General features: G+C 43.5%; 1 long non-coding RNA gene and 3 pseudogenes across 2 annotated transcripts in view; all 4 read right to left on the reverse strand.

Annotated features, from left to right (window-relative positions):
• The window catches only part of LOC134943891 (uncharacterized), a 164,175-nt gene that overhangs the window by 13,647 nt on the left and 123,101 nt on the right, over positions 1-27,427 (reverse strand). The window lies entirely within an intron of this gene.
• On the reverse strand, positions 9,115-9,232 carry LOC134947242 (5S ribosomal RNA; annotated as a pseudogene).
• LOC134947244 (5S ribosomal RNA) lies at positions 15,532-15,649 on the reverse strand (annotated as a pseudogene).
• LOC134947246 (5S ribosomal RNA) lies at positions 21,932-22,049 on the reverse strand (annotated as a pseudogene).

The following is a 27,427-nucleotide window of genomic DNA, read 5'->3' on the forward strand; positions in this document are numbered from 1 at the left end:
ACGCAGGGCATGTTTGTGATGTCAAATGGACTAAACGGACCGAGCTAAATGGACCGAGGTGATCGCAATCTAGGAGTAGGTCTGGAGCTACTCAGAAACTGCATGAAATTATTTATTAGTAGTTCTGCTAATCTTTCATTAGCAATTCTGCTAAACTAAGATACACTCCCAGAGGGCGGCGGCCTAGCATGTGCAATGCTGCTAAAAGCAGCTAGCGAGCGGACAACTCGGAATGAGTGCCCATGTCTTTAGCATGTGTCACTGAAAGTTCTAGACTTCTAGAATATGGCTGCAGCTCAGTCAGCATCATGTCAGATTTAAGAGCACGTCTGCGCAACTTTCCACATGTGCCAAATGCGATTAGCTGCTGCTTAATTTCATCCACTACATTATGGAACTGACAAGTTTTGGCAAGCATCAATAATCTAGTAATGTATGCATCAACAGATTCAGTTTGCAGTTGCATAGCTGTCCTGAACAGGTATTTTGAATGTGACAGGCTGCATTTTGGGGCAAAATAGGCAGTCAGACTCCCTGCATTTGTTATAAACCCTGGTGTCTGCCTCTGGCAAAGTATCATACAGTTCATAAATCTTGAAGCCAGCACTGAGAAGAAGCTTTTCTTTTTGCTATCAGAAGTAACCCCCATAGCTTCAATATAGTGATAAAACTCGGCAAGCCATTTTCTCCATAACTCTGCTGCATGAGGGGCATCAGTATGCAGAAACTGAGGGATTAATGCTAGCATGTCAACCATGGTGACTCAGAGGAATGTACAGCAGCTGAGTGGAAGTAGGTAAAAGTTTATCCTCGTCACCAGTTGTTATATCCTGATGTCATGCTTGCCGACACTCCCGCATTCTGCGGGAGTCTCCCGTTTTACCGATCTGTACCCCGGTGCCCCGCATAGTCCTCTCAATCCCCCGGAATTCCGCAGCCCCATTTTAAAATCCGGACGCGCATGCGCGAGTCCGGACGCAATGTGGGCGGAGCTTGGCAGGAGCGTCACATGCGATCAGCCCACTAGAGCCTGTGAGGGGCCAGCCACGATGGAGAGCATTTACAACACAGCTCCCTCTCCAGACGCCGAGGAAACAGCGGCGGATCCCTCCCCCTCTCTCCTCTCATTTTGGCAGCTGCAGGACATCCAGGAGGCGGAGTGATAGCTGGGGGAGCTTACGCGGAAGCAGCTCTGATCTATAGGGGAGTTTGACGGCCCGGGGCAGCTGGGAGCTCAGAGGAGAGGCTGAAGAAGGAGGAGGAATGGCCGGTCCTAAGGTCAGTGTATGTGGCTCTACATCAGCACTCCATAGGCTGCCACTGTGTGTAGGCTGCCACTGTCCTGTGTAGTGTAGTGTGGTGTGCTTGTGGGCTTTCACTGACCAGTAAGGGGGGGGGGGGCTGGCATTGACCTCTGTGTGTATGTGTGTGACCTCTTTTTGTGTGTACTGACCCGTGTGTGTGTGTGTGTGTGTGTGTGTAGGTGACCTCTGTGTGTATGTGTGTGCGTGTGATGACACTGACCCCTGTGTATGTTGTGTAGGATGGCACTGACCCCTGTGTGTGTGTAGGTTACCTCTGTGTGTATGTGTGTGCGTGGGCTGGCACTGACCCCTGTGTGTGTGTAGATGTCCACAGTGTGTATGTGTGTGCGTGGGCTGGAACTTACCGCTGTGTTTGTATGTGTGCTTGTACGGTGGCACTTACCCGTGTGTGTAGGTGACCTCTGTTTGTGTGTGTGTGTAGGGTGGCACTGACCCCTGTGTGTAGGTGACCTCTGTTTGTGTGTGTGTGTAGGGTGGCACTGACCCCTGTGTGTGTAGGTGACCTCTATTTGTATCAGCCTTGCCTACCCTCCAGCGGGAGGCTCCCGGTTTTTGCATGAGCCTCCCACTGCCCCGCAAATCTTCTGGGCTCTCCCGATTTGTCAGCACTGCCCTGTGAAAGTGTGGATTGCGCATGCGCCAGTCCAGAAGTGCCGAAGGCAGTGTCCGCATGGGCCATGTCACGGCATGTGACGTCATTTTACTTAAATGCTAGCCACCCCGGGGTTTGTGTAGCGGTGGCCGCATAACAGTGAGCAGAGCCGGGAGAGGCTGTCTACATGCATGGCAGAAGCGGCAATGGCAGTTTCGCCAGCGGTGGTCACATCAGCAGCAGCACAGCAGTGGCAGCCTGTTTAAAATGTAAGGAAAACCCGCTTCAAGGATTGGATGCATGGTGCCTGGGCTAGGGAGGGCGGGGCTTGGCTTAAGAAAAAACAAGAAAGTGGGTGCTGAGTGTTACTGACAAATCCCTTTCTGTACTGCACAACCACCTGCAAGCTCAAGCTGTCAGACAGTCATCCTAGGGGGAGCATTTCCAGTGTTATAGTATAGGGTCAGCGTTATAGGTATAGGGTCAGCGTTATAGGTACTGGGTCAGCCGTATAAGATCGTGTCAGTGTTATAGGGATAGGATATTAGGGTTGGTTTAGCGTTTTGGGTTAAGATATTAAGGCTAGGGGTTATGGTAAGGGAGAGGTTTGGAATGACGGATGGGTTAGGGTATTAGGTCCAGGGACAGGGTGTTAGGGTTAATGTTTATGGTTAGGATACTAGGGTGAGGGTTAGGATAGGGATGGTCTACGTCATTGTTTAGGCCTGTCATGTGTTACCAGGTCTATTGTAGAAGCTAGATTTAATCGCTGCACCCTGAAAATCCATGTTTTAAGGATAGTCTTACTTGAGCACAGGTGATTTTATAGGTTATTTTTTAGAGCAAATGTGATGTCACGCCCTGTTTTCAAGCATGGATGTCCCTAAACATGGCTTGTTAAGTCACTCCCTGCATCCATTTTATGTGAAATTGCTTTTCAATGGTTGTGTAGACAGATATGATGTTTACATTTTAAATGCAGCTTTATTTTTTTAATTATTATTATTATTATTATTATTATTATTACCAGTTATTTATATAGCGCACACACATTCCGCCAGTGCTGTAACTAGGCATTTTAGTGCTGTGTGCCAGAAACGATAGTGGCGCCCCCCATTTAAGACAGGGGCAGTGTGCGCCGTAGGCGCGCCAAATTTTTATAGGGGCGTGGCTTCACAGGGGAGGGGCGTGGCCACAAAATAATAGCAATTCATACTACGGTGCACAGTAGTCTACATTATTCAAATTACGCTGCACAGTAGCGCCACTACACCAGGTAGAGCCCCTTTTATACATTACAATAGACAGCGTCCCCCTTTTTACACATTACAGCAGACAGTCCCCCTTTTTACACATTGCGGCAGACAGTCCCCCTTTTTACACATTGCGGCAGCCGGGACCCCATTTTACACATTGCGGCAGCCGGGACCCCTTTTTACACATTGCGGCAGCCGGAACCCCTTTTTACACATTGCGGCAGCCGGGACCCCATTTTACACATTGCGGCAGACGGTGTGTGAGAGAGAGAGAGAGAGAGAGAGAAAGAGGGGATATACTTACCTTCTCCCCGCTGACAGGCTCCCCGAGTCTCCTGGTGCCGGCAGTGAGGTGAGAAGGAGGAGGAGAGAGGGGGAGCAGGGAGCTGCAGCAGCGCTATTTGATTGGTAGTAAGCGCCGCTGCAGCATCCCCCTCTCCTCCTGTATTGGCTGCCCGGCGCTGCTGTGGATGCTGGGGAACCGCATCCCAGCATCCTTAGCAGCGCCGGGCAGCCAATACAGGAGGAGAGGGGGATGCTGCAGCGGCGCTTACTACCAATCAAATAGCGCTGCTGCGGCTCCCTGCTCCCCCTCCCTCCTCCTCCTTCTCTCTGCTGCCCGGAGCTGGTTTCTCCTCTCCCTCCAGCGCGGCGCACGGCGCAGACTTCGGCGGCATGTAATGATTCAATTTGACTCATTACATGCCGCTGGCCGTGCGCCCTCAGGGCAACTGCGCTGTGTGCCAAGCCCCCTTGGCACACACGTAGTTACGGCCCTGCATTCCGCAGCGCTTTGCAGAGAATATTTGGCCATTCACATCAGTCCCTGCCCCAGTGGAGCTTACACTCTATATTCCCTAGCACATGTACACACACACATTCACACATTCAATCTAGGGTCAAATTTATTGGGATCTAATTAACTGAGAGCCTAATTAAATATACCACCAGCAAACCGGAAGTACCCTGAGGATACCCAAGCTATGGGAGAATATGCAAACTCCACACAGTTAGGGCCATGGTAGGAATCAAACCCATGACTTCAGTGCCATGAGCCAGCAATGCTAACCATTACATAGTCTGTGGTGCTTATTTTGGGTGTTGTATGGCATTGTTTAAGCTTATCATGTGTTAGCAGATTTGTTGTAAAAACTAGATTTACTGTAAATGCTGCCCCCTTAAAATCAATTTTTTAAGGTTATTGTGTCCCATATGGAGGCAACCATTTTGGGTGAGACAAAAAATAGATACGCCCATAGGTGGAGCTAGACACGCCCTTTGGGTGGAGCATAACATGCTGCATTCTGCTTACACCTACAATCTCCCTGAAACTAGTTTTCAAAAGTAGGCAAGTATGCCTGATGTACATATCTTTACTTCAATGAATCATACAGTATGGAGATTATGTATGTTATTTCTTATTGGTAAGTAGTACTTGCATGTTTATAGATAGACATCAAATCTACATGCTGCACATACTCTCCTTCACCTTACTCTCCTTCTACTTCATTCTACTTCACATGTTCATCTGTGCAGCCAGATTCTTACAGGTACACTACCTCATCTAGCTAATGCACATAAACTATCTTCATAGATACTACAAGCCCCCTGTACCCAGCACCTTACACACTGACACACACACCCTGTACCCAGCACATCACACACTGACACACACACCCTGTACCCAGCACCTCACACACTGACACACATCCCCTGTACCCAGCACCTCACACACTGACACACACACCCTGTACCCAGCACCTCACACACTGACACACACAGCCCCTGTACCCAGCACCTCACACACTGACACACACACCCTGTACCCAGCACCTCACACACTGACACACACACCCTGTACCCAGCACCTCACACACTGACACACACCCCCTGTACCCAGCACCTCACACACTGACACACACAGCCCCTGTACCCAGCACCTCACACACTGACACACACAGCCCCTGTACCCAGCACCTCACACACTGACACACACACCCTGTACCCAGCACCTCACACACTGACACACACACCCTGTACCCAGCACCTCACACACTGACACACACAGCCCCTGTATCCAGCACCTCACACACTGACACACACAGCCCCTGTACCCAGCACCTCACACACTGACAGACATCCCCTGTACCCAGCACTTTACACACTGACACACACAGCCCCTGTACCCAGCACCTCACACACTGACACACACACCCTGTACCCAGCACCTCACACACTGACACACACACCCTGTACCCAGCACCTCACACACTGACACACATCCCCTGTACCCAGCACCTCACACACTGACACACATCCCCTGTACCCAGCACCTCACACACTGACACACAGCCCCTGTACCCAGCACCTCACACACTGACACACACACCCTGTACCCAGCACCTCACACACTGACACACACAGCCCCCTGTACCCAGCACCTCACACACTGACACACACAGCCCCCTGTACCCAGCACCTCACACACTGACACACACACCCTGTACCCAGCACCTCACACACTGACACACAGCCCCTGTACCCAGCACCTCACACACTGACACACACAGCCCCTGTATCCAGCACCTCACACACTGACACACATCCCCTGTACCCAGCACCTCACACACTGACACACAGCCTCCTGTACCCAGCACCTCACACACTGACACACACACCCTGTACCCAGCACCTCACACAATGACACACACACACACCCTGTACCCAGCACCTCACACACTGACACACATCCCCTGTACCCAGCACCTCACACACTGACACACACAGCCCCCTGTACCCAGCACCTCACACACTGACACACACACCCTGTACCCAGCACCTCACACAATGACACACACACACCCTGTACCCAGCACCTCACACACTGACACACATCCCCTGTACCCAGCACCTCACACACTGACACACATCCCCTGTACCCAGCACCTCACACACTGACACACACAGCCCCCTGTACCCAGCACCTCACACACTGACACACACAGCCCCCTGTACCCAGCACCTCACACACTGACACACACAGCCCCCTGTACCCAGCACCTCACACACTGACACACACAGCCCCCTGTACCCAGCACCTCACACACTGACACACACAGCCCCTGTACCCAGCACCTCACACACTGACACACAGCCCCTGTGTCACAACTGAGGGCCTGAGCTGACGGAAGGCAGCCTCAGTTGTAGGGGCTGAGATGTACCGGAACCTGGGAGGTTGTATCAGACCCCTGGACATGTAAGTAACATGAAGAGAAACCGCCCGAAGGCGTGACCACGACAACTTGAGTAAAAGTCAATGATATATATTTATGACAAACTCCATGCATCACAGTAGCAGTAAAAAGAAACATAAAAATCAGCAGAGAAATAATAATACAGTTCCTGGGTACTACAGGGTGGCAGGGGCCACAGAGCTCTGGTGGTATGAGACAGTTCTTATTATCTGCAAGTTGGAAAGTCCTTACCAGGCTCAACTGTAGCAATGAGGAAAGCCCAGGGTCGTACCAGCTGGTGTTCCAGGGAAAGCTTGACTGCTGAAGATAAAATGCTGCTGTGGGTACTGGTTAGAACCAGACAGGTGTTGGCACGGAGTGGATACTGGCTGGAACCAGTTAAATAATAAATGAGGCTTGAGAGCGATGCAATATGGATAAAATGTAGAATTTGAGAACGGAGAAATAATAATACCGGTGGAGAGTGGTAAACTGCAGAAAGGACACCGGCCCTTTAAGAGAAGCTGTACACTGCTGGAAGCTGGGCTGGAAGCAGGTGATTGTTTGAGAGCGGTGAAATAATAATACCGGTGGAGAGTGGTAAACTGCAGAAAGGACACCGGCCCTTTAAGAGAAGCTGTACACTGCTGGAAGCTGAGCTGGAAGCAGGTGATGTTGAAGCTGGAAACAGGTGAGTCCAGAATGGATCGGTGAGTCAGGCTACACCGCAGATGGAATGCTGGTGCGGGTCTCTATAGCAGAAGTCTGGAGACAGGAGCTGGAACCTGGAAGACAATCACAGGAGAGAGACAAACTGGAACTAGGTTTGACAACCAAAGCACTGACGCCTTCCTTGCTCAGGCACAACCTATTTATACCTGCAGCAAGGAAGGCATTGGCTAGGCAATTATGCAAATTAATATTACTGACAACGGATTGGTAGGAATGATCAGCTGACAGAATCCAAGATGGCTGCGCCCATGCAGACACTTGGAGGGAAGTTTGGATTGTAATCCATGTGGTCTGGAAAACAGTAATGGCGGCGCCGGCCACCGGAGACAGGAGACGCCAGGCTGACAGATGCACATCCGACCACGCGGACACAGCGGAGGCCGCGGCTGACGTAATCGCCACTCTGAATGCAGAAGCTCAGGGACGGCGGCTTAGGCCGCGGGAGACGCCATGCCAGATGTATAAGGCGTTACTGTGACTGCGTCCAGAGAGACAGGAGAGGATGCGGGAATGTGCACATCAGGATAACAGATGGGATCCGGTCCTGGAGCGCTGAGCCAGCCTTAGGAGGCATCTGATAGGTAAGAAATGGCGTCCAGATACCCGGATCGTGACAGCACCTCCCCCCTTTAGGAGTGGCCCCAGGACACTTCTTTGGCTTTTGAGGAAACTTGGAATGGAATCTCCGGACCAAGGCAGGAGCATGGACATCAGAAGCATTGGTCTATGAACGTTCCTCAGGGCCATAACCCTTCCAGTCAATAAGATACTGAAGTTGACCGTAACGGTGACGTGAGTCCAGGATCTTGGCTATTTCATACTCAACGCCTCGTTGAGTTTGGACTTTCGGAGTTGGAGGAAGTGAGGAATGAAACCGATTCAAGATTAGCGGTTTCAACAGGGAAACATGGAATGTCCTGGGTATTTTTAAGAAGGGAGGCAACTGGAGTCTGTAAGCAACAGGATTGATGACTTGATCAATTTTAAAAGGACCGATGTAGCAAGGTGCAAACTTCATACTGGGAACTCTTAACCTCAAATTCTTCGTGGATAACCATACCCGATCACCCACCTTGAGAGCAGGAACTGCTCGACGCTTCTTATCCGCAAACTTCTTGTACCTGAACGATGCCTTGAGCAGAGCTGATCGTACGCTCTTCCAGATATTGGCAAACTGACGCAAGGTGATATCCACTGCGGGAACAGAAGTTGCTGGAAGCGGTTGGAACTCAGGGACTTTAGGGTGGAATCCAAAGTTGGTGAAGAATGGTGTTGAAGAAGATGAAGAATGATACTGGTTGTTATGACAGAACTCGGCCCAGGGAAGTAATTGAACCCAGTCATCTTGAGAGGAGGACACATAGATGCGGAGGAAGGACTCCAAGTCCGGATTCACCCTCTCAGTTTGAGCATTGGTCTGAGGATGGTAAGCCGTGGAAAACTTTAGCTTGACTTGGAGGACTTGACATAAACTTCGCCAGAATTTGGCTGTGAATTGAACTCCTCGATCTGAGATAATTTCTTCTGGAAGACCGTGGAGTCCATTGAAAAAAGAGAAAAGACAAAAAACCTTTTTTGGGAGCACTCTTGAAAAATGTATAGGTGTGATAAAGATAGAAATATTGTAATTAAAACTTAACCTTTAATTGATCTTTGTATAAAAAATGTAATAAATAGAAAAATGACAAGCAACGATACTCTTAGTAAAAGATCTTGTTGACCTTTTTAACAAATGAGGTACAAGGTCGTTATGTAGGTGAAAATATATGGGTATACCTTGGATAACTGTATCTGTTATAATAAGGGACAAAGAAATGCCAGCAAATGATGGTCAAATCTGGGGATGGTGTCTGACTGCGGATGAGGAGATAAAGAAGAGAAGAGGGAAAGGAAAGAGAGAAAAGAAAAGAAAGGGAAAAGAAGAGAGAGAGAGAAAGAGAAAAAGGAGAAGGGTGGAGATGTTCTCCTTGGAAAATGGCCCACTGCACCTGGTATTCTCAGGAGGTTTCCCTTCCTAATACTGACCAGGCCATATCTGCTTAGCTTCCGAGATCGGACAAGATCGGGCGTATTCAGGGTAGTATGGCCGTGGGCCGTTTGTTGAAGGAGAAGAAAATTCCACTTCTGCTATCTGTACTTTACATTGAATCAGAACTGTTAATAGTCCGAAATTGTATTTCCAGATGAGAGAGTGTGTGAAGAGAAAATGTGGGAATTTGAAACCAGCGTTGTGAGAGAGACAGGAAAATTATTTCTGAATATGAATTGGTAAGGATTGTGGGATCCTGTCTTCTAATTAGTTGTATGGACTGGTATTGTTCTAATGGAAAGGCTCAACAGGAGCTGGATGCTGGCTGACTGTTTACAATAAAAGACAGTGCAGGCATAAATGAAAAAAATGAAAAAAATGTAAAAAAATGAAAAAAATGAATGAATGAAAAAAATGAAAAAAATGAAAAAAGAAAAAAATGAATGAATAATTTGATAATTGATAAAGATTGTGTCCTGGACTTGATTGATAAATAATTGATAATTAACAGACAATAAATTCAAAGTACCGAGATGACAATCCTTGTAGAAGCCAAACTGACAGAGCTATGATAGCAAAAGTATGCTCGTCAGAAACTTGTTGATTAATAAATAAATAAGTGAATAGACAATGTGTTGATTGTTCTGAGAAATTAAATAAAAAATTGAAAATTGAGGGATCCAATTAGGGCAAAGTAGAATTGAGGTGAAGCCGCTGAGTAGTGCACAAATGGGTTCATTGAATATATAAAAATTAATTCATTAAAGGCAAGTTCATAGCAGAAACACCAAAAAACATAACAAGAAAAAATTAATTGAGCTCAAGGCTGGCTCTAAAAATTACTGAAATCTTAATAGAGGTAAAGTTAGACAATAAATTAATTTGATTGGTATTGACAAATTAGGTACATATATAAAGAGAGACACACTTTAAAGCTCAAGGCTGGCTCCAAAGCATTTGCTGTGGTCCCTATAGTGATTAATAAATAGATATCAGGTAGTTATCCTTGGTATAGGCGGAGAATGCAAAATTAATAATAAGATTGTGCCTGGTGGCAGAGTATACTAATGCCTCAATGCTGTACTGTTATGCAATACTTGGAGGGTGCACACTGTGCCAAAAGCAAGGTTCATGGGAGAGGAGTAAGCAGGTCCCTAGGCAAGTAATGTTCAATTGCCATGGTGGTCTAGTGTACTTTACCCCCACCACTTTGGTTAGTGGTGTCTGATGTTGGCGTCTCCCGGAGTTCTCCGCTGTGAACGATGATAGCCGCGGCCGCCCGCTTCCGGATCGGGCGGTAACGCGATGACGTCACTGAATGACGCGTTGCCCCGACGTACGTTTCACCTTACGAGGCTTGATCACGAGAGCATCTCTCTGCCGCTCTCTAGTGGCCGATATTTAAGTGACGCTTTGACGTATGATTGGTGGAGATGAGATGAAGGACAATTGAGTGCTCCTATCATGAAGGTGCTGGCATATTGTTAGTGGCGGCCATGTTGGAAAAGGGAAAAGGGGAAAACGGACTGAGACTTGATAGATCTATGTGTTGAATGTGCTGGAAAAGAGGGAGGGGGAAAAAAATGTTGGGAATGGGTGGAAGGATGAAATGGAATGAAATGAAATGGATTATAAAAATTAAAATGGATGAAAATAAATTTAGGTTTATAAAAGTATGATGCAATTGTGTAAAATGAAAATGAAAGAATATAAATGTGACAGAAAATTGATAAAATAAAATAAAATAAAAATAAATATAAAAATAAAAATAAAAATAGAAATGAATATAAAAATAAAAATATAAAAATGAAAATAAAAAGGAGAAGAGAGGAAAAGGAAAATTGTGCTGGAAGAGGCCTGAGGAGTAGCCTGTGATGATAGTGTGAAGCAGGAGGAAAAAGGGGGGAAGGTGGGAAGGGGGGAAAAAAGGGGGGAGAGAGGGGCCTAAAATATAAGGTGTGTGTGTGTGTGTGTGTGTGTGTGTGTGTGTGTGTGTGTAGTGTGAATGATGGTGAAACAGTGGTGTGCGGGTGGAGGGGAGAGTGAGAGTAAATTGATTGTAATCATAAATTTTGATGATTGTGGTGATGAAAGGAATAAATATTGTGCTGTGAATGCGGAGTGGCCTGTGATTGTTATTTGAAAGTGGAGGAACGGGGGACAAATAGAAGGGGTAAAAGGGGGGGGGAAGGGGGGGGGAAGGGGGGGAGAAAAACAAGGGGGGGCCTAAAATAAAAGGTGTGGGTGTGTGTGTGGTGTGTAGGATGATGAATCCATGGAGTGCAGGTGAAGGGGAAAACCTTAGATTGAGTATGAGTGATGGTATGAAGAGTGGCTGTGGTGAGAAATGGTGAGACATGGTGTTTATGATAGTAGAAAAATGCTGTAATTGATGTATTCATTGAGGCCCCTTGGCATAAGGGTGTCCAGTTTGAAGATCCACTCTGATTCCTTCTTTTGAAGTGCAATATTGGAATCACCACCTCTGAGACCCAAACGGACGTGTTCGAGGCCAAAGATACCGAGATCCTCTGTGCGGCTGTCATGAAATTGTAAGAAATGTCTGGCAACGGTGGTAAGTTTCTTGAATCTCGCCGAGTCAGATCTGGCATTCCTCACTGTGCCGATGTGTTCAAGTGCCCTTACCTTCAGCATGCGAGATGTCTTGCCTATGTATCTCAAATCGCAGGGACATGTGATGCAGTAGATAACGTTCTCTGTTTTACAGTTGAAGAAGTCGTTGACTTCGATTTTCTGGTTAAATTTGTCTGTTACATTCATTGTGTTTTTGATGTGAGGACATGCCTTACAACTGCCACACGGGTGACTGCCTCTGTGCTGTCTTTGTTTCGGAGGGCTTGAGAAGTGGCTTCTTACAAGTTTATCTTTCAAGTTTGGTGCCCTTCTCCAACTCATGTTTACATTTTGGCCAATTTGATCTGAGAGGTCCACATCCATCTTGAGTATGTGCCAATGATTTTGTAGTATTTTCCTGGCATCTTTCCAATTTTTACAGAAATCCCCTATGAACCGTAGGGTACCTTTGTCCTCTTTGGTCTTCTCGGCCGGAAAGATCAAAGAGTCCCGGTTTATTTTGTGCACTTCAGATTTGGCTTTTTTAATTAGCCTATTGCTATAACCTCTTTCTTTTAATCTTGCTGCTAGTTCAATACTTTTGGTCTGAAAAGTGGAGTCTTCTGTACAATTTCGTTTCAATCTCAGAAATTCCCCTTTGGGAATATTTCTTATTGTTGGAGGAAAATGGCTGCTGGTTGAATGCAGCAAGCTATTTGTTGATGTCTCTTTCCTGAAAATTTCTGTTGCTATGGTGTTGGTGTCGTCCCGATATATCCTGAGATCGAGGAATGGTATGCTGGTTTTGCTGCTGGTGTAGGTGAATTTAAGATTTATTTGATTGTCATTGAGAGAGAGAATGTACTTCTCCAAATTATCTTGGGTGTCGTCCCAGATCATAAAAATATCATCGATATAGCGTATCCATATGATGATGTGGTTGGTATAGTCTTCTTGCTTTTCATTGAAGACCATTTCTCGTTCCCACCAGCCCAAGAAAAGGTTCGCATATGTGGGTGCACATGCCGCACCCATGGCTGTGCCTCTGGTCTGTATGTGGAAGTGATTGTTGAACAGAAAGTAATTATGATTCAGGACGAAGTGGAGTAGTTCTAAAAGGAATTCTTGGAAATCACCAATGCCCTCCATGGAGAGGAAGTATTTGACTGCTTTTATGCCTAAATCATGTTTTATGGATGTGTATAGGGACTCCACGTCCAGACCCACCAGTATATGAGAATCATCTAGGTGTATGCCCTGGATCTTCTTCAATACGTCTGTTGTATCTTTGACATAGGAAGGGAGGCTCAGGACATGTTGTCTTAAATGAACGTCAAGAAAACAACTGGCTTTCTCCAAAAGGCCCCCATTACCAGATATTATGGGTCGTCCAGGTGGGTTGTCCACATTCTTGTGGATTTTGGGTAGCAGGTAAAGTGTTGGCGTTCTTGGATGCGGGGTATGCAAATATTCCCACTCCGTTTTTGTGATAGTACCTTGCTGTAGGTGTTTGTCAATGATCCGGGAGTATATCACCTGGAAATTTTGTGTGGGGTCGAATAAGGTGGTCTTATAGCAAGAAGTATCCTTCAATTGTTTGTTGGCTTCTTTGAGGTATAGTGCAGTGGGCCAGATGACGATATTTCCTCCTTTGTCCGACATCTTGATTTGGACATCATCCCATTCCTGTATCTCTGTGAGTGCATTTTTTTGCTGTCTGGATAGATTATCCACGAATTTGTGTGTTTTCTGATGTCGGTATAGTGTGTCGAAATCCCTTGACACCAGATTGAGGAATACTTTAATTTCAGGGCTCAAATTATCCTGAGGAAAAAAGGTTGACTTCTTTCTGCAGATGGGACGACTGGATGGGGAAGGTTGTTCATCTGATAATTCTTCTAGGATGGCTAAAGCATCCTGTTCTTGCTGTGAAAAATTGAGTACATCAGTGTCGGGTTGGAGACTGTCAGTGTTTTTTTTGGAAAAATGTTTCATGAGCAGTAGTTTACGTCCAAACAGGCGGAGGTTTATTTCCCACTTGAATCGGTTGAAATGATTCGTTGGTGAAAAGGAAAGGCCTTTTTCCAGGACATTAGTTTGATCTTGTGTTAGGACATGTGATGAGAGATTAATAATTCTCAGCTTAGTGATGTTATTATTGGTTACTTGCGCTTCCTGGAGGGATATCGTTTCTGTTGGGGTGATCTCCATCTTGGTCTTGTTGTTCTTCCTTCCGCCCCGCCTGGTTTTTGTTTTGCGGGGTATCCACGGGTTTTGCCCCTGCTTGCCTCTAAAAAAGAAGCCGATGAGACGGAGGAATGAAAGCTGGAATCCCTCCTGGATTGAAATGGTTCTCGGGAGTCTGGGTTGGGGTCCTGATGATCTTCAACATCTGAGGATTCCACTTCAGAGGATGATGGGGTGTGTTCACGTCTTGAAGCGTCCCTCCTGCGAGTTTGGTGTATCCATTTGAAAATGTGCCCAGATGTAAAATCTCGCTTATCTCTTGCGAACTTGGTCTTCTTCCGTTCTATGATGTTGTCTTCATATGATTCCAGTTCCTTTTTCATTTTGCCAAAAAGATCTTGAAAGGCTGAATTGCCTTCCCATTGTTCAAGTTTTAGGCCTAGATTTTCAACTTCTTTGGTACATTCTTCCATGATTAAATGGTTATGTTTTATCAAAATGCCCATAATGTCTTGTGAGCATTTTAGAAGGCATTGTTCCCAGTCTTTGCGTAGGTTATCCGTGGAGAGTTCAAAAGATGGAAAGAGTTTAGGTCGTAGTCCTCTAGGGGTGATTTTTTGTCTACAATAATGTTCCAAACTGGTCAGATCCCAGTCTACTCTGATGCGTCTCTGGAGGGTTTTCTTCAAGTGGAACAGATCATCTTCCCAATTAGCCTCCGAGATGGGATCAGGTATTTTGATTGGAAAGATGGTGTCCAGATCTTCTAAGGATCTCCTGTTTGACAGTTCTGTTTTTAAACTGAAAGTAGTCATAGTGTCCTGGCCGTAGTTTTTTTGGGGGGGCAGAGAGAAATAAATATAATGTTCTTTATATAATTTTTATACAAAAAACTCGAAAAGGAAAAGAGTTGATGAATAATTATTTAGAACTAATGTTCAATTAATGGGCTATGATTTTGCCCAAAAGACTGTGCTGGATCCGAGAGCTGAGGAAAGAACCTCAGTACCAAAGCACTGTACTACTATGATGAGTGTGAATCCGCACCAGTATCATATAAGTGTGTAAATATAGGGATGATAAGGTAACCAATATATGAGCAGTTAGCAAGACAAGTTTAGAACTGCTTATCGATTGGTGGTGCTCCCAGAAATTTGTAGATGAACTACATTGAAAAAAGAGAAAAGACAAAAAACCTTTTTTTGGGAGCACTCTTGAAAAATGTATAGGTGTGATAAAGATAGAAATATTGTAATTAAAACTTAACCTTTAATTGATCTTTGTATAAAAAATGTAATAAATAGAAAAATGACAAGCAACGATACTCTTAGTAAAAGATCTTGTTGACCTTTTTAACAAATGAGGTACAAGGTCGTTATGTAGGTGAAAATATATGGGTATACCTTGGATAACTGTATCTGTTATAATAAGGGACAAAGAAATGCCAGCAAATGATGGTCAAATCTGGGGATGGTGTCTGACTGCGGATGAGGAGATAAAGAAGAGAAGAGGGAAAGGAAAGAGAGAAAAGAAAAGAAAGGGAAAAGAAGAGAGAGAGAGAAAGAGAAAAAGGAGAAGGGTGGAGATGTTCTCCTTGGAAAATGGCCCACTGCACCTGGTATTCTCAGGAGGTTTCCCTTCCTAATACTGACCAGGCCATATCTGCTTAGCTTCCGAGATCGGACAAGATCGGGCGTATTCAGGGTAGTATGGCCGTGGGCCGTTTGTTGAAGGAGAAGAAAATTCCACTTCTGCTATCTGTACTTTACATTGAATCAGAACTGTTAATAGTCCGAAATTGTATTTCCAGATGAGAGAGTGTGTGAAGAGAAAATGTGGGAATTTGAAACCAGCGTTGTGAGAGAGACAGGAAAATTATTTCTGAATATGAATTGGTAAGGATTGTGGGATCCTGTCTTCTAATTAGTTGTATGGACTGGTATTGTTCTAATGGAAAGGCTCAACAGGAGCTGGATGCTGGCTGACTGTTTACAATAAAAGACAGTGCAGGCATAAATGAAAAAAATGAAAAAAATGTAAAAAAATGAAAAAAAATGAAAAAAATGAAGGAATGAAAAAAATGAAAAAAAAAAGAAAAAAGAAAAAAATGAATGAATAATTTGATAATTGATAAAGATTGTGTCCTGGACTTGATTGATAAATAATTGATAATTAACAGACAATAAATTCAAAGTACCGAGATGACAATCCTTGTAGAAGCCAAACTGACAGAGCTATGATAGCAAAAGTATGCTCGTCAGAAACTTGTTGATTAATAAATAAATAAGTGAATATGTATTGATTGTTCTGAGAAATTAAATAAAAAATTGAAAATTGAGGGATCCAATTAGGGCAATGTAGAATTGAGGTGAAGCCGCTGAGTAGTGCACAAATGGGTTCATTGAATATATAAAAATTAATTCATTAAAGGCAAGTTCATAGCAGAAACACCAAAAAACATAACAAGAAAAAATTAATTGAGTTCAAGGCTGGCTCTAAAAATTACTGAAATCTTAATAGAGGTAAAGTTAGACAATAAATTAATTTGATTGGTATTGACAAATTAGGTACATATATAAAGAGAGACACACTTTAAAGCTCAAGGCTGGCTCAAAAGCATTTGCTGTGGTCCCTATAGTGATTAATAAATAGATATCAGGTAGTTATCCTTGGTATAGGCGGGAATGCAAAATTAATAATAAGATTGTGCCTGGTGGCAGAGTATACTAATGCCTCAATGCTGTACTGTTATGCAATACTTGGAGGGTGCACACTGTGCCAAAAGCAAGGTTCATGGGAGAGGAGTAAGCAGGTCCCTAGGCAAGTAATGTTCAATTGCCATGGTGGTCTAGTGTACTTTACCCCCACCACTTTGGTTACTGGTGTCTGATGTTGGCATCTCCCGGAGTTCTCCGCTGTGAACGATGATAGCCGCGGCCGCCCGCTTCCGGATCGGGCGGTAACGCGATGACGTCACTGAATGACGCGTTGCCCCGACGTACGTTTCACCTTACGAGGCTTGATCACGAGAGCATCTCTCTGCCGCTCTCTAGTGGCCGATATTTAAGTGATGCTTTGACGTATGATTGGTGGAGATGAGATGAAGGACAATTGAGTGCTCCTATCATGAAGGTGCTGGCATATTGTTAGTGGCGGCCATGTTGGAAAAGGGAAAAGGGGAAAACGGACTGAGACTTGATAGATCTATGTGTTGAATGTGCTGGAAAAGAGGGAGGGGAAAAAAATGTTTGGAATGGGTGGAAGGATGAAATGGAATGAAATGAAATGGATTATAAAAATTAAAATGGATGAAAATAAATTTAGGTTTATAAAAGTATGATGCAATTGTGTAAAATGAAAATGAAAGAATATAAATGTGACAGAGAATTGATAAAATAAAATAAAATAAAAATAAAAATAAAAATAGAAATGAATATAAAAATAAAAATATAAAAATGAAAATAAAAAGGAGAAGAGAGGAAAAGGAAAATTGTGCTGGAAGAGGCCTGAGGAGTAGCCTGTGATGATAGTGTGAAGGAGGAGGAAAAAGGGGGGAAGGTGGGAAGGGGGGAAAAAAGGGGGGAGAGAGGGGCCTAAAATATAATGTGTGTGTGTGTGTGTGTGTGTGTGTGTGTAGTGTGAATGATGGTGAAACAGTGGTGTGCGGGTGGAGGGGAGAGTGAGAGTAAATTGATTGTAATCATAAATTTTGATGATTGTGGTGATGAAAGGAATAAATATTGTGCTGTGAATGCGGAGTGGCCTGTGATTGTTATTTGAAAGTGGAGGAACGGGGGACAAATAGAAGGGGGGGAAAGGGGGGGGAAAGGGGGGGGGGAGGGGGGGAGAAAAACAAGGGGGCCTAAAATAAAAGGTGTGTGTGTGTGTGTGGTGTGTAGGATGATAAATCCATGGAGTGCGGGTGAAGGGGAAAACCTTAGATTGAGTATGAGTGATGGTATGAAGAGTGGCTGTGGTGAGAAATGGTGAGACATGGTGTTTATGATAGTAGAAAAATGCTGTAATTGATGTATTCATTGAGGCCCCTTGGCATAAGGGTGTCCAGTTTGAAGATCCACTCTGATTCCTTCTTTTGAAGTGCAATATTGGAATCACCACCTCTGAGACCCAAACGGACGTGTTCGAGGCCAAAGATACCGAGATCCTCTGTGCGGCTGTCATGAAATTGTAAGAAATGTCTGGCAACGGTGGTAAGTTTCTTGAATCTCGCCGAGTCAGATCTGGCATTCCTCACTGTGCCGATGTGTTCAAGTGCCCTTACCTTCAGCATGCGAGATGTCATGCCTATGTATCTCAAATCGCAGGGACATGTGATGCAGTAGATAACGTTCTCTGTTTTACAGTTGAAGAAGTCGTTGACTTCGATTTTCTGGTTAAATTTGTCTGTTACATTCATTGTGTTTTTGATGTGAGGACATGCCTTACAACTGCCACACGGGTGACTGCCTCTGTGCTGTCTTTGTTTCGGAGGGCTTGAGAAGTGGCTTCTTACAAGTTTATCTTTCAAGTTTGGTGCCCTTCTCCAACTCATGTTTACATTTTGGCCAATTTGATCTGAGAGGTCCACATCCATCTTGAGTATGTGCCAATGATTTTGTAGTATTTTCCTGGCATCTTTCCAATTTTTACAGAAATCCCCTATGAACCGTAGGGTACCTTTGTCCTCTTTGGTCTTCTCGGCCGGAAAGATCAAAGAGTCCCGGTTTATTTTGTGCACTTCAGATTTGGCTTTTTTAATTAGCCTATTGCTATAACCTCTTTCTTTTAATCTTGCTGCTAGTTCAATACTTTTGGTCTGAAAAGTGGAGTCTTCTGTACAATTTCGTTTCAATCTCAGAAATTCCCCTTTGGGAATATTTCTTATTGTTGGAGGAAAATGGCTGCTGGTTGAATGCAGCAAGCTATTTGTTGATGTCTCTTTCCTGAAAATTTCTGTTGCTATGGTGTTGGTGTCGTCCCGATATATCCTGAGATCGAGGAATGGTATGCTGGTTTTGCTGCTGGTGTAGGTGAATTTAAGATTTATTTGATTGTCATTGAGAGAGAGAATGTACTTCTCCAAATTATCTTGGGTGTCGTCCCAGATCATAAAAATATCATCGATATAGCGTATCCATATGATGATGTGGTTGGTATAGTCTTCTTGCTTTTCATTGAAGACCATTTCTCGTTCCCACAAGCCCAAGAAAAGGTTCGCATATGTGGGTGCACATGCCGCACCCATGGCTGTGCCTCTGGTCTGTATGTGGAAGTGATTGTTGAACAGAAAGTAATTATGATTCAGGACGAAGTGGAGTAGTTCTAAAAGGAATTCTTGGAAATCACCAATGCCCTCCATGGAGAGGAAGTATTTGACTGCTTTTATGCCTAAATCATGTTTTATGGATGTGTATAGGGACTCTACGTCCAGACCCACCAGTATATGAGAATCATCTAGGTGTATGCCCTGGATCTTCTTCAATACGTCTGTTGTATCTTTGACATAGGAAGGGAGGCTCAGGACATGTTGTCTTAAATGAACGTCAAGAAAACAACTGGCTTTCTCCAAAAGGCCCCCATTACCAGATATTATGGGTCGTCCAGGTGGGTTGTCCACATTCTTGTGGATTTTGGGTAGCAGGTAAAGTGTTGGCGTTCTTGGATGCGGGGTATGCAAATATTCCCACTCCGTTTTTGTGATAGTACCTTGCCGTAGGTGTTTGTCAATGATCCGGGAGTATATCACCTGGAAATTTTGTGTGGGGTCGAATAAGGTGGTCTTATAGCAAGAAGTATCCTTCAATTGTTTGTTGGCTTCTTTGAGGTATAGTGCAGTGGGCCAGATGACGATACTTCCTCCTTTGTCCGACATCTTGATTTGGACATCATCCCATTCCTGTATCTCTGTGAGTGCATTTTTTTGCTGTCTGGATAGATTATCCACGAATTTGTGTGTTTTCTGATGTCGGTATAGTGTGTCGAAATCCCTTGACACCAGATTGAGGAATACTTTAATTTCAGGGCTCAAATTATCCTGAGGAAAAAAGGTTGACTTCTTTCTGCAGATGGGACGACTGGATGGGGAAGGTTGTTCATCTGATAATTCTTCTAGGATGGCTAAAGCATCCTGTTCTTGCTGTGAAAAATTGAGTACATCAGTGTCGGGTTGGAGACTGTCAGTGTTTTTTTTTTTGGAAAAATGTTTCATGAGCAGTAGTTTACGTCCAAACAGGCGGAGGTTTATTTCCCACTTGAATCGGTTGAAATGATTCGTTGGTGAAAAGGAAAGGCCTTTTTCCAGGACATTAGTTTGATCTTGTGTTAGGACATGTGATGAGAGATTAATAATTCTCAGTTTAGTGATGTTATTATTGGTTACTTGCGCTTCCTGGAGGGATATCGTTTCTGTTGGGGTGATCTCCATCTTGGTCTTGTTGTTCTTTCTTCCGCCCCGCCTGGTTTTTGTTTTGCGGGGTATCCACGGGTTTTGCCCCTGCTTGCCTCTAAAAAAGAAGCCGATGAGACGGAGGAATGAAAGCTGGAATCCCTCCTGGATTGAAATGGTTCTCGGGAGTCTGGGTTGGGGTCCTGATGATCTTCAACATCTGAGGATTCCACTTCAGAGGATGATGGGGTGTGTTCACGTCTTGAAGCATCCCTCCTGCGAGTTTGGTGTATCCATTTGAAAATGTGCCCAGATGTAAAATCTCGCTTATCTCTTGCGAACTTGGTCTTCTTCCGTTCTATGATGTTGTCTTCATATGATTCCAGTTCCTTTTTCATTTTGCCAAAAAGATCTTGAAAGGCTGAATTGCCTTCCCATTGTTCAAGTTTTAAGCCTAGATTTTCAACTTCTTTGGTACATTCTTCCATGATTAAATGGTTATGTTTTATCAAAATGCCCATAAGGTCTTGTGAGCATTTTAGAAGGCATTGTTCCCAGTCTTTGCGTAGGTTATCCGTGGAGAGTTCAAAAGATGGAAAGAGTTTAGGTCGTAGTCCTCTAGGGGTGATTTTTTGTCTACAATAATGTTCCAAACTGGTCAGATCCCAGTCTACTCTGATGCGTCTCTGGAGGGTTTTCTTCAAGTGGAACAGATCATCTTCCCAATTAGCCTCCGAGATGGGATCAGGTATTTTGATTGGAAAGATGGTGTCCAGATCTTCTAAGGATCTCCTGTTTGACAGTTCTGTTTTTAAACTGAAAGTAGTCATAGTGTCCTGGCCGTAGTTTTTTGGGGGGGGGCAGAGAGAAATAAATATAATGTTCTTTATATAATTTTTATACAAAAAACTCGAAAAGGAAAAGAGTTGATGAATAATTATTTAGAACTAATGTTCAATTAATGGGCTATGATTTTGCCCAAAAGACTGTGCTGGATCCGAGAGCTGAGGAAAGAACCTCAGTACCAAAGGACTGTACTACTATGATGAGTGTGAATCCGCACCAGTATCATATAAGTGTGTAAATATAGGGATGATAAGGTAACCAATATATGAGCAGTTAGCAAGACAAGTTTAGAACTGCTTATCGATTGGTGGTGCTCCCAGAAATTTGTAGATGAACTACATTGAAAAAAGAGAAAAGACAAAAAACCTTTTTTGGGAGCACTCTTGAAAAATGTATAGGTGTGATAAAGATAGAAATATTGTAATTAAAACTTAACTTTTAATTGATCTTTGTATAAAAAATGTAATAAATAAAAAAATGACAAGCAACGATACTCTTAGTAAAAGATCTTGTTGACCTTTTTAACAAATGAGGTACAAGGTCGTTATGTAGGTGAAAATATATGGGTATACCTTGGATAACTGTATCTGTTATAATAAGGGACAAAGAAATGCCAGCAAATGATGGTCAAATCTGGGGATGGTGTCTGACTGCAGATGAGGAGATAAAGAAGAGAAGAGGGAAATGAAAGAGAGAAAAGAAAAGAAAGGGAAAAGAAGAGAGAGAGAGAAAGAGAAAAAGGAGAAGGGTGGAGATGTTCTCCTTGGAAAATGGCCCACTGCACCTGGTATTCTCAGGAGGTTTCCCTTCCTAATACTGACCAGGCCATATCTGCTTAGCTTCCGAGATCGGACAAGATCGGGCGTATTCAGGGTAGTATGGCCGTGGGCCGTTTGTTGAAGGAGAAGAAAATTCGACTTCTGCTATCTGTACTTTACATTGAATCAGAACTGTTAATAGTCCGAAATTGTATTTCCAGATGAGAGAGTGTGTGAAGAGAAAATGTGGGAATTTGAAACCAGCGTTGTGAGAGAGACAGGAAAATTATTTCTGAAAATGAATTGGTAAGGATTGTGGGATCCTGTCTTCTAATTAGTTGTATGGACTGGTATTGTTCTAATGGAAAGGCTCAACAGGAGCTGGATGCTGGCTGACTGTTTACAATAAAAGACAGTGCAGGCATAAATGAAAAAAATGAAAAAAATGTAAAAAAATGAAAAAAATGAAAAAAATGAAGGAATGAAAAAAATGAAAAAAATGAAAAAAGAAAAAAATGAATGAATAATTTGATAATTGATAAAGATTGTGTCCTGGACTTGATTGATAAATAATTGATAATTAACAGACAATAAATTCAAAGTACCGAGATGACAATCCTTGTAGAAGCCAAACTGACAGAGCTATGATAGCAAAAGTATGCTCGTCAGAAACTTGTTGATTAATAAATAAATAAGTGAATAGACAATGTATTGATTGTTCTGAGAAATTAAATAAAAAATTGAAAATTGAGGGATCCAATTAGGGCAATGTAGAATTGAGGTGAAGCCGCTGAGTAGTGCACAAATGGGTTCATTGAATATATAAAAATTAATTCATTAAAGGCAAGTTCATAGCAGAAACACCAAAAAACATAACAAGAAAAAATTAATTGAGCTCAAGGCTGGCTCTAAAAATTACTGAAATCTTAATAGAGGTAAAGTTAGACAATAAATTAATTTGATTGGTATTGACAAATTAGGTACATATATAAAGAGAGACACACTTTAAAGCTCAAGGCTGGCTCCAAAGCATTTGCTGTGGTCCCTATAGTGATTAATAAATAGATATCAGGTAGTTATCCTTGGTATAGGCGGAGAATGCAAAATTAATAATAAGATTGTGCCTGGTGGCAGAGTATACTAATGCCTCAATGCTGTACTGTTATGCAATACTTGGAGGGTGCACACTGTGCCAAAAGCAAGGTTCATGGGAGAGGAGTAAGCAGGTCCCTAGGCAAGTAATGTTCAATTGCCATGGTGGTCTAGTGTACTTTACCCCCACCACTTTGGTTAGTGGTGTCTGATGTTGGCGTCTCCCGGAGTTCTCCGCTGTGAACGATGATAGCCGCGGCCGCCCGCTTCCGGATCGGGCGGTAACGCGATGACGTCACTGAATGACGCGTTGCCCTGACGTACGTTTCACCGTACGAGGCTTGATCACGAGAGCATCTCTCTGCCGCTCTCTAGTGGCCGATATTTAAGTGACGCTTTGACGTATGATTGGTGGAGATGAGATGAAGGACAATTGAGTGCTCCTATCATGAAGGTGCTGGCATATTGTTAGTGGCGGCCATGTTGGAAAAGGGAAAAGGGGAAAACGGACTGAGACTTGATAGATCTATGTGTTGAATGTGCTGGAAAAGAGGGAGGGGGGAAAAAATGTTGGGAATGGGTGGAAGGATGAAATGGAATGAAATGAAATGGATTATAAAAATTAAAATGGATGAAAATAAATTTAGGTTTATAAAAGTATGATGCAATTGTGTAAAATGAAAATGAAAGAATATAAATGTGACAGAGAATTGATAAAATAAAATAAAATAAAAATAAATATAAAAATAAAAATAAAAATAGAAATGAATATAAAAATAAAAATATAAAAATGAAAATAAAAAGGAGAAGAGAGGAAAAGGAAAATTGTGCTGGAAGAGGCCTGAGGAGTGGCCTGTGATGATAGTGTGAAGGAGGAGGAAAAAGGGGGGAAGGTGGGAAGGGGGGGGGGAAAGGGGGGAGAGAGGGGCCTAAAATATAAGGTGTGTGTGTGTGTGTGTGTGTGTGTGTGTGTGTGTGTGTGTGTATGAAGGAAGAACAACAAGACCAAGATGGAGATCACCCCAACAGAAACGATATCCCTCCAGGAAGCGCAAGTAACCAATAATAACATCACTAAGATGAGAATTATTAATCTCTCATCACATGTCCTAACACAAGATCAAACTAATGTCCTGGAAAAAGGCCTTTCCTTTTCACCAACGAATCATTTCAACCGATTCAAGTGGGAAATAAACCTCCGCCTGTTTGGACGTAAACTACTGCTCATGAAACATTTTTCCAAAAAAAAAACACTGACAGTCTCCAACCCGACACTGATGTACTCAATTTTTCACAGCAAGAACAGGATGCTTTAGCCATCCTAGAAGAATTATCAGATGAACAACCTTCCCCATCCAGTCGTCCCATCTGCAGAAAGAAGTCAACCTTTTTTCCTCAGGATAATTTGAGCCCTGAAATTAAAGTATTCCTCAATCTGGTGTCAAGGGATTTCGACACACTATACCGACATCAGAAAACACACAAATTCGTGGATAATCTATCCAGACAGCAAAAAAATGCACTCACAGAGATACAGGAATGGGATGATGTCCAAATCAAGATGTCGGACAAAGGAGGAAATATCGTCATCTGGCCCACTGCACTATACCTCAAAGAAGCCAACAAACAATTGAAGGATACTTCTTGCTATAAGACCACCTTATTCGACCCCACACAAAATTTCCAGGTGATATACTCCCGGATCATTGACAAACACCTACGGCAAGGTACTATCACAAAAACGGAGTGGGAATATTTGCATACCCCGCATCCAAGAACGCCAACACTTTACCTGCTACCCAAAATCCACAAGAATGTGGACAACCCACCTGGACGACCCATAATATCTGGTAATGGGGGCCTTTTGGAGAAAGCCAGTTGTTTTCTTGACGTTCATTTAAGACAACATGTCCTGAGCCTCCCTTCCTATGTCACAGATACAACAGATGTATTGAAGAAGATCCAGGGCTTACACCTAGACGATTCTCATATACTGGTGGGTCTGGACGTGGAGTCCCTATACACATCCATAAAACATGATTTAGGCATAAAAGCAGTCAAATACTTCCTCTCCATGGAGGGCATTGGTGATTTCCAAGAATTCCTTTTAGAACTACTCCACTTCGTCCTGAATCATAATTACTTTCTGTTCAACAATCACTTCCACATACAGACCAGAGGCACAGCCATGGGTGCGGCATGTGCACCCACATATGCGAACCTTTTCTTGGGCTGGTGGGAACGAGAAATGGTCTTCAATGAAAAGCAAGAAGACTATACCAACCACATCATCATATGGATACGCTATATCGATGATATTTTTATGATCTGGGACGACACCCAAGATAATTTGGAGAAGTACATTCTCTCTCTCAAATAAATCTTAAATTCACCTACACCAGCAGCAAAACCAGCATACCATTCCTCGATCTCAGGATATATCGGGACGACACCAACACCATAGCAACAGAAATTTTCAGGAAAGAGACATCAACAAATAGCTTGCTGCATTCAACCAGCAGCCATTTTCCTCCAACAATAAGAAATATTCCCAAAGGGGAATTTCTGAGATTGAAACGAAATTGTACAGAAGACTCCACTTTTCAGACCAAAAGTATTGAACTAGCAGCAAGATTAAAAGAAAGAGGTTATAGCAATAGGCTAATTAAAAAAGCCAAATCTGAAGTGCACAAAATAAACCGGGACTCTTTGATCTTTCCGGCCGAGAAGACCAAAGAGGACAAAGGTACCCTACGGTTCATAGGGGATTTCTGTAAAAATTGGAAAGATGCCAGGAAAATACTACAAAATCATTGGCACATACTCAAGATGGATGTGGACCTCTCAGATCAAATTGGCCAAAATGTAAACATGAGTTGGAGAAGGGCACCAAACTTGAAAGATAAACTTGTAAGAAGCCACTTCTCAAGCCCTCCGAAACAAAGACAGCACAGAGGCAGTCACCCGTGTGGCAGTTGTAAGGCATGTCCTCACATCAAAAACACAATGAATGTAACAGACAAATTTAACCAGAAAATCGAAGTCAACGACTTCTTCAACTGTAAAACAGAGAACGTTATCTACTGCATCACATGTCCCTGCGATTTGAGATACATAGGCAAGACATCTCGCATGCTGAAGGTAAGGGCACTTGTACACATCGGCACAGTGAGGAATGCCAGATCTGACTCGGCGAGATTCAAGAAACTTACCACCGTTGCCAGACATTTCTTACAATTTCATGACAGCCGCACAGAGGATCTCGGTATCTTTGGCCTCGAACACGTCCGTTTGGGTCTCAGAGGTGGTGATTCCAATATTGCACTTCAAAAGAAGGAATCAGAGTGGATCTTCAAACTGGACACCCTTATGCCAAGGGGCCTCAATGAATACATCAATTACAGCATTTTTCTACTATCATAAACACCATGTCTCACCATTTCTCACCACAGCCACTCTTCATACCATCACTCATACTCAATCTAAGGTTTTCCCCTTCACCCGCACACCATGGATTCATCATCCCACACACCACACACACACCCACACCTTTTATTTTAGGCCCCCCCTTGTTTCCCCCCCCCTTTTTTCCCCTCCCCCCCCCCCCCTTACCCTCCCCTTACCCCCCCCCCCCCCCTTCTATTTGTCCCCCGTTCCTCCACTTTCCAATAACAATCACAGGCCACTCCGCATTCTCAGCACAATATTTATTCCTTTCATCACCACAATCATCAAAATTTATGATTACAATCAATTTACTCTCACTCTCCCCTCCACCCGCACACCACTGTTTCACCATCATTCACACTACACACACACACACACACCTTATATTTTATGCCCCTCTCTCCCCCCTTTTTCCCCCCCTTCCCACCTTCCCCCCTTTTTCCTCCTCCTTCACACTATCATCACAGGCCACTCCTCAGGCCTCTTCCAGCACAATTTTCCTTTTCCTCTCTTCTCCTTTTTATTTTCATTTTTATATTTTTATTTTTATATTCATTTCTATTTTTATTTTTATTTTTATATTTATTTTTATTTTATTTTATTTTATCAATTCTCTGTCACATTTATATTCTTTCATTTTCATTTTACACAATTGCATCATACTTTTATAAACCTAAATTTATTTTCATCCATTTTAATTTTTATAATCCATTTCATTTCATTCCATTTCATCCTTCCACCCATTCCCAACATTTTTTTTCCCCCTCCCTCTTTTCCAGCACATTCAACACATAGATCTATCAAGTCTCAGTCCGTTTTCCCCTTTTCCCTTTTCCAACATGGCCGCCACTAACAATATGCCAGCACCTTCATGATAGGAGCACTCAATTGTCCTTCATCTCATCTCCACCAATCATACGTCAAAGCGTCACTTAAATATCGGCCACTAGAGAGCGGCAGAGAGATGCTCT

Source organism: Pseudophryne corroboree, chromosome 7 (assembly GCF_028390025.1).
Source record: "Pseudophryne corroboree isolate aPseCor3 chromosome 7, aPseCor3.hap2, whole genome shotgun sequence".
In the NCBI taxonomy this organism is placed as follows: domain Eukaryota; kingdom Metazoa; phylum Chordata; class Amphibia; order Anura; family Myobatrachidae; genus Pseudophryne; species Pseudophryne corroboree.